Source organism: Papaver somniferum, chromosome 4 (genome assembly GCF_003573695.1).
Source record: "Papaver somniferum cultivar HN1 chromosome 4, ASM357369v1, whole genome shotgun sequence".
Taxonomy (NCBI): Eukaryota; Viridiplantae; Streptophyta; class Magnoliopsida; order Ranunculales; family Papaveraceae; genus Papaver; species Papaver somniferum.
In genome coordinates this window covers 154214201-154222400 of record NC_039361.1, presented here as the reverse complement: position 1 = coordinate 154222400, position 8200 = coordinate 154214201, and the positions used below count along the sequence as shown (strand labels likewise).

At 39.3% G+C, this 8200-nt stretch overlaps 1 long non-coding RNA gene across 1 annotated transcript; it reads left to right on the top strand.

Annotated features, from left to right (window-relative positions):
- Positions 1-632: 632 nt before the first annotated feature.
- LOC113274380 lies at positions 633-3306 on the top strand. The gene is made up of 2 exons (XR_003322984.1): positions 633-1892; positions 2048-3306. It is a non-coding gene; the product is annotated as an uncharacterized LOC113274380 (long non-coding RNA).
- The last annotated feature ends 4894 nt before the right edge of the window (positions 3307-8200 follow it).

The following is an 8200-nucleotide window of genomic DNA, read 5'->3' as shown; positions in this document are numbered from 1 at the left end:
CACCTATCAATCCAAATATTTATTTGGCTCCCATTTCCTACCTCCCATGTGCCAACATTTTGTAAATTCTCTATCCCAGATAGAATTCCTTTCCTTCAAGAAGGAATCCATCACCAATCTCGAACGATGAGAAAACTTTATATAATTGATAAAGTTGTGTTGATAACGTGTTGAAGGGAAAATATAGAGAATATTTATTATATATTAATAGGAATAAAGTTCTTTATAGGTTAGGGTGTGTAAAGACCCTCAAGCACGTCGACGTTATTAGACCAGTCAAGAGACGATTTAGTCGTTAATAACTTGATTATTTGAATATGAATTTTGATTAGTGGAAATTAATCCAACATGAATTTGAAGATGAAAATAATACCAGTAGATAGAACTCGAAGAATTGCGAAATGGACTGGTCGAACGCGTCATTCGGATACTAGAGGAAGAAGATTTCATCAGAGTAGTTTGAAGGGTAGATTAGTCTTTTTGTAGACAAACCGGGTGGTTTCCCAGATCCAATCAGTCTGGTGTATCAGTAGTTCCCGTTGGTCTTACCATGACCAAATCGAAGAGAAATTCTTATTTTCTCTTTTCATTTCTCTTTCTTCTTCTCTTCTCTGTTTTCTTCTATTCCCCAGTCGAGTGATGGTTGAGAAAATCAAATTAGTGATTAGAAGATCAATTAAAGAGAAAATGGATTATGTGGTGACTGTTGGTGGTGGTGTTGACTTGGGTAGGTGATTCAGAATTGATGAAAAGGTAAATCAGAAAATTCAACTTAGGGTTTTCGGATTTGGCTTTGAGATTTTATTGAATTGATCAGTGTTTTGAGTTATTGTTAGATGAATAACAAGTGGGTTATCGTTTAATTGATGGTGTGATATTGATTTGATTAAGGATTGAGAAATTAGGATTTCTGCAATTAGATTTGTAACTCGATTAGGTAAGGATTGAGAAGAATTCGAGTAGTTAAGGCTTAGATTTGTATTATTATTATTATATTTGAACTTCATGGATTAGGGTTCTTAATAAAACATAGATTTAGGGTTCTCGGGTTCGAAATTTAGTTGGGTAAGATGAGATTGATATGAAAGAGGAACGATTGGAGATGGGTACCGTGTTAATTGAACAGATGAGATACAAGCTTCAGATGGAATCAGGTTTCAGTCGATGAATTAATAAATCAGTGAATTGGGGGTTTGAGTGTTGATGTTCATGAGATTGATCCAGTTTGGGAGGATGTGCATTTGATCTATGCTCAATTGACTGTGGTGGTGGTGATGCTGAGTTAGGAATGGTAGTGTTGATGCCATAGAAGCTATAGTCGAGGCAGAACTGTAGGTGTTTATGAATTGCAAAGGTTATGTGTTGGAATTGGAAATTGTTATTCGTGTTATTAATGTCTGCAATGGTTGGACTTAGATGAATGCTTGGAGTCTTGCAGAGGGAAGGAGTCTTGCCAGTGGGTTGAGGCTTTGGTGTTACAGTTGGAATTAGAATCAAGATTGTTGCTTGGATGGTTGTATTGGTTTGCGTTCTGATTAATTGAAATTACAAGTTGATTCCTTTCCCTCGAGTGCTTAGGAGAAACACGAACTTCCTCATCTATGAATGCACGCCCTGTTGAAGTGCTTGCGCCAAAAGTGTTGAAAGTACTCCTTGTTGGTTCCATGGGCTGACGTGGCTCTTGTGGTAGTCGCTCTGTTAGCGTCTTGAGGAAAGTGAGTACCTCTTTCTGAGTTGAAGACATGTCCGTCTGGGCCTTAGCGATAACTTCTTGTATCTCCATTAAATAGACAATGGTAATAAGGGTTGGCTTTATTTGGCTCCTCCAGTCTCTAGTCCTGATGGGGGAGTGGCAGTTGCTCTAGTAACAACCAGGGGCGTTTGATAAGCACGTATGTGCTACATTTTATACCCATTTTATATTAGCTAAGACTCGTTATTTTGACTAATAACTCTATTTTAGTGCTTTTGTAGAAAGTACAGATGAATTCCGATAATCCGGAAAATAATGGCTAAATAGAAGCTAAATGGTGTTTGCGTTGAGCAGGAGGAAATGGGGAAGAATGCAGAGCTGTTTTGTGGTCGAGTTTGCCATGAAGAAGTGATGCTATGGACCTGTGGGGCTCGATTTATTGAAGTGATGACGAGATTATAAAGACAGTGAAAATGGAGGATTGTCTCGCAGTGCAGAAAGATGCTCAGTTGCTCATGAAATAGGGGTTGGCTGAGCTGGTTTGAAAGAAGGTGGAGAAATGTTGTCGCCAGTGCATTAAGCACAGATTGTGGGGACTGCATGGATCGTACTGGTGTTGATTTGGTGGATGCATAGAGAGCTCGAGGTGGAGAATGAACTGAATTCTGTGCCGGAAAGTCAGACACGAGACTCGATTTGCTGTCATTAATAGAGGAGTATATACTGATCGTGTTTGCATGAATGGAGATGGGAATGAAGACCAATTCTAAGTGGTACTACGGGGTTCAAGTTGAGCTGGTTCTGAGAAGCAAGTTGGTGGTGCGTTTCAGGTGAATAAGTTTAGACGGACAGAGATGACTTGGCCTGACTAGTCGCTGGAACTGTGCAGCCGATGGGTGACCAAATTGGAACGGACAAGGAATAGAATGATGTGGGCATGTGGCCTGAGTTTGCACGGATTTGGGAATTTGGCTGAAGCGTTTGTTGCTGCGACCAGTTATGCCGGGGATGATCGAAGTGAGCTTTCGTTGCTGCTATGACCCTAACGAGATTCAGATGGCAGGAGCAGGAGCAGGGTGAAGACACTTAGCCGGGCAAAGTGGGTTGGGGTCTCAAACTCTCAATCGGTGACGCAGTTTAAAAGTTCAGGCATCAGAGTGGTGCTGCTGACTTCGGAAGAGTTTGTTAGTGGACTGGGCCTTGGAAGACAAATATTTGATGGGTTTTATTTTGGATTCTTTCGCAGTACCTTAGGCAGTAGGTATAAATCAACAAAACGAAGAAAAAAAGGGAGGAGGAGGCGAGAGCCGTCAGAGAAGAAGGAAGGAAGGGAGGCTGCTGCTGTTGCGGCTTCACAGCCGTTTACGGTTTGAAGTTTTGTTTCAATTCCGTTTTTCGATTAGCTATTGATTTTATTTGATATTTGTTTATGGCTTTTGAGAAAGCCATGGCTAACTAGATCCATATTAGGGTTTAGGTAGAAATCAATTCAATTGTGTACTCTTTACGATGATATTTTTAATAATGATTTGATTGATTAGTATTTTCACTTCATATAGCTTGGTGTATAATTGTTCATGTGATTATTTTGATTATTTATGTTTTTCAATTGATATGGCGTGCTTGGGTTAAATTCTTTGACGTAATATGCTTTAGGATTGATAAATAATGCTTTATAGAATCACTACCGATGAAGCGAAGGAATTTACAGTGGAGAAACAATATTTTGGAATTTAACATACTATCTTCCGAGACATGAAATTATTTTCAATTTTTGTCTTGAGTAATATATAAAAATTAGTAGAGTTCACACGATTTAATTGGTGGAAACCGAAAACTCTGATAACCCGTTTTCATTTTGTTTATTGTTAAAATTATTATTATTTCATTTTGTTCCGATCTTTTGAAAATCGTTAGAACATTACTTATTTGATTATTTAGTTTTGGTATTAGTTAGCAGAGTATTTCACACTCCTCGTGGGAACGACCTGTACTTGCCATTGTCTACTAGTTAGACGTTGTGCACTTGCAGTATTTTATTGTAGGTTTCCCAACCTATCAGCGTTATGCTTGGAGAAACATTGGGAATAGCGGCAGCGGCTCTGGCTCTGGTGATTGGAGGTGTCACACCCAAGGGAACATTTCCCGCGCCGCTAGTGTTGGTGTTTGAAGATGTAGTACCACGAGATGTGTTGATCGTGCTAGCAGGTGGCACATTGGTATCACCGGCAGCAACGTTGATACCAGGGGTGTTGTCAGCGCCAGTAACATCGGGATTTGTTGCTGATCCAGACCTAATATCCACCATCTTGAATTTGAGAAAATTGAAATGAAATTGAAAACTGATCTTACAACCGAGAGATTAACCTCCCACTATAGTCGCCAGTTATTTGAGGGTAAAAATTGATTCTGCTATTTTTTTGGTAAATTTGGGTGTGTTGATGAGAAACGAATTCAAACCCTAAACAAATGCACTTCACGGGAGTACTTTTAGATTCAAGAGATCAATTTGTAAGACTCTGGCCTAAACCAAGAAATGGACGTTCCAGATTCAATTCGGTCACAAGGTGAAGGGGAAGGGTTGATCTTAGGGAGGGAAGCGAAGAAAGTGTTTGAGATCAAAGTGTTGAATTATGAAGGTGTGGTTGTTTATGACTTGTATCAGAATATGGTTTCTGGATAATGTGTTGATAACACTTGTGTTGTTGTTTTCAAAATAGATTGAAAACCTATTTATACAAGTCATTGAGTGCACCCTGATCTCTTAGGAAGTGGAGGAAGTTAATTAGTGGAGAGGTGGGTTTGTGCGGAAGGTGGTGATCATCATGTTTCCGTTATGAGGGAAGACTGATCACACGTTCACCCACTACTCTCATTACTGTTAACCGTCCGTCTTTCCTGACACTTTCTCATAATGGCCGCGTTGCACGCCACACGCTGTAAACCGCCAGACCAATACCCCAGTGAGTATCCCCCAGTTTGTGACATGTTTGATGTCTTGAGTGAATGGATCAAGTCATGTGACTTGCCGCTAAAACCAGCACATAATGCTTTTTAGGTTAAAAATTTTATTTGTGAAACCAATATTTATAAAACATCGCTTATAATCGATGTGTATGAAGCACCGCTCTTAATCGATGTGTTAGGAGCATCGCTGTTTTTGAGCTCGATCGAATCAGTCACGGATTGAGCGTCTTAAAAGTATCACGACCGACCATCTTTGGGTGATTGTTTGAGGACCCTATAGGCGAGCCATTACTTGGTCGATCACTCCCTGTGGAGGGAGGACGGTCGGTGATCACAATGCTATTTTGTTGGCTTTCTAAAAATAAATCTATACCATCCAACTAGGCTGGCAAAGTTGGATGGACGAGATGATTTCGGCAATTGATGGCCTTCGTTGTATTACATGCAAGCAGCGCGACTAGTTGCCTTTGGACGATCGTTTGGGATCCTCATGGGATAGTCGTTTCTTGGTCGATTACTCCTCATGAAAGAGGAGCGGATGGTGGTGATGACGACATCTCGTGGGTCATTTGAAATCAAATCTTGGTCGGTCGACTTGGCTGGTGAAGTTGGATGACGGAGACAATTTGCGGAAATTACGAACTTCCGTTGATTCAATTTTAGGGTTTAGGGGCCGCGTGACCAACCTTCTTTTGGGCAAGCGATTCGAGGCACTAAGTGCTAGTTCGAACAGGTCGATCGACCATGTGCAAAGATGAGTTATCGGCGAACATGCTGATATCTCCTGGGCCATCTAAAATTAGATTTAAGCCACTTGATTCGGCTGGCGAAGATGGATGGTCGTGATTGATTTGCGACAGTAGGGCGTTGCCACAAACGTAATTTTAGGGTTTGCAAAGCAGCGCGTTCACCCTATTTTGGGTGAACGATTTGATACACTCTGGTTTTGCCGCGGACGGGTCGATCGACCAAGGGAGGAGTCGGTCCAACGGTTAACACGTTGGCACCTCTTTTATCGCTCGAGATGCGATCCAAGCCGTCCAACTAGGCCGGCTAAGTCAGACGGATGTGATACGTTTTGAGACCCTTTTTGTCGGTATGTCTCTAAGGTGGTCTCTGGTAGCTGGGGTGTTGATCCCTTGGACATTCCAAGAAATGACTTTCATATTATGACTAGGATGTAAAAAACAGACAATGTAAAGCATAATTAAAATTCTAACATAAAACCTAAATGAGAATATGCATGAAGTATTTATGACTAACGTGTAAATTGCGTGAAAGAATTTAATAAAACTGAGATTTCTAGTTAAATTCTGAAAATGGCATTAAATGCAGGTGTTGAAAAAAGAAACCTACATAAAATCAAAATTCCTAGATGTAAATTTGTTGTAAGAAGAAAAGGAGTATATAGTAAGTTTGATACCTGATCCCCCTTGTGTGGTTGCATCGATTGACTATCTCCAGTTGTGATCATTTGAGCATTTGTTGGGGTTGAGATTGGAATCATAACATTGCTTTGAGAAGAAGTCTCAGATGATGAAGGAATAGGGGATGAAGCCTCGCCCACTCTGTGTCTTTTGCCAAGTCTACTATCTTCCTCAGGTAAAACCCCTTCTTCTTTGAGCAGAGAGTCCAAGTTGATGATTTCACCATCTTTTGGGGGAATGAAAACATTCGATTTGATAAACTTTTTCTGATTCTTCTTCACTGCAGGAGTCTTAATTGAGACAGGATCATTGTTTGAAGCTATGATAGTTATGTTTTTACGAATGTTATTAATTTTTCCAACAAAATAAGGTTTCTCATGCGCTTTCTTCAAGAAAATAGCAGCATCCGTACAAGCAGCTTTTGAATGATTGATGATGTAACACTCAATACATATGCTTCTAAGTTGACGGTCAAAAAAGTATTGCTGCCACTTAGTAACTCCTGCATTGGTATAACATTTCACACCCCTTCTTAGTGGGCATTGAGAGATCAACATTAACACAAACTTTCACAAGAACACCACAGATAGGGATTGCATCTTTCGGTTCTATAGCAATAACTTCACCCATGACTTAACCAATTTTGGTAACTGAAGTGACATTCATGTGCTCTGGCAATAAGTATTTGATTTGGATCCAAAAAAGTTGAAAACCCCAATGTTTCTCAGTGTAAATCATACCCGGAATATAATCATGAATAACCAGAAGATGTTTGTTAATGCTCCAAGGTCTTTCATCGATTACTTTATTGAGAAGTTCCCATTGATTGAACTTGAAAATCATCAGGTTTGGTTCCACCTCTAAAATTTATAAATTCTCCCGTGTGAGAAATGGCCAAGTGAAAGCGATGCCTTTTTCCACCATGTCATATCTCATTCGACCTTCAATGATAATCTTGCCAATAACACAAGCTTCCCATTCATCCTTCTCTTCTTCTTCCTTGTTATCATTCTTGATGACAACAACTTCATTGATATCACCCAAATCTAGAGTAGCTTGCTTGAACTTATTAACTAAATCCACAACTTGACTAGATTTACCTTCTTCCATTATGTAATTCTCTTGATGAAAAACTTCCACACACAAATAGGGGGAACTGTCACAGAGAAGATATTTGTGAGATGGCGGTTGATGAAATCTAGGGCTGAGAGTATAACCAATATAAAGGCTCTGCAGATATAATTGGTTTGAAATAATCTTATAGTGTAATTTCGGATAATCACTAGGCCGATAAGTAAGGAAATAAGAATGTTTAGAATTTTTCCTAGATATTGAAGGATAATAGCTGGCAACAGTGAATAGGAGCAGCAAAATAAGGAAACTGATTAACTGCATGCAGCTGACTTTATGGGTTTTGAAATTTTTTGAATTAACTAAATGGCGGGATGAGTTGCTACCTAGTTCTATTGAGTTGGAATCGATTTGAGTTGCTACCAAACCAATCCACTTTGAACTCTTAAGCAAAAACTTGTTAATATAGAGAAAGCAAATACAAAAAGGGAAATTATAAAACTTATTACAGTGCCATCAAAAGAATAAACAAGAAAAGAATTAAAATACGATAAAACTGTTTGCGAGAGCAATCAATTAAGTTTAGAAATGTGAAAAACATAATTATGAAATTATCCTATGATTAGATGCTATAGAATTGCAGTTTAAACATTCAAAAAATATAAAAAAAAATTAAAGAAACCGAGTTAACCCGTTTAGTCGCGTTAACCCGTTTAGTCGCCCGATCCTCATAGCTCTAAAATTAAATTAAATGTGTAAATGTTAGAAGAAGCATTTTTTTCTACAGCCTCAATAATTCATGGAGCATATATAGTGGAATATACACTGTTGCTGCCACTTTATATGGAAAGAAAGTGTTCAGAGAGGCTGGAGGACATACAAAAAACCAGACGCAGGACCAGGAGGGTATGGAGTAAAATGGAGTCCAGACATTTATATGGAAAGAAAGTGTTCAGAGAGGTTGGAGGACATACAAAAAATCCAGCCGCAGGACCAGGAGGGCATGGAGTAAGATGGATGACAGACATTTCGACAATGTCGA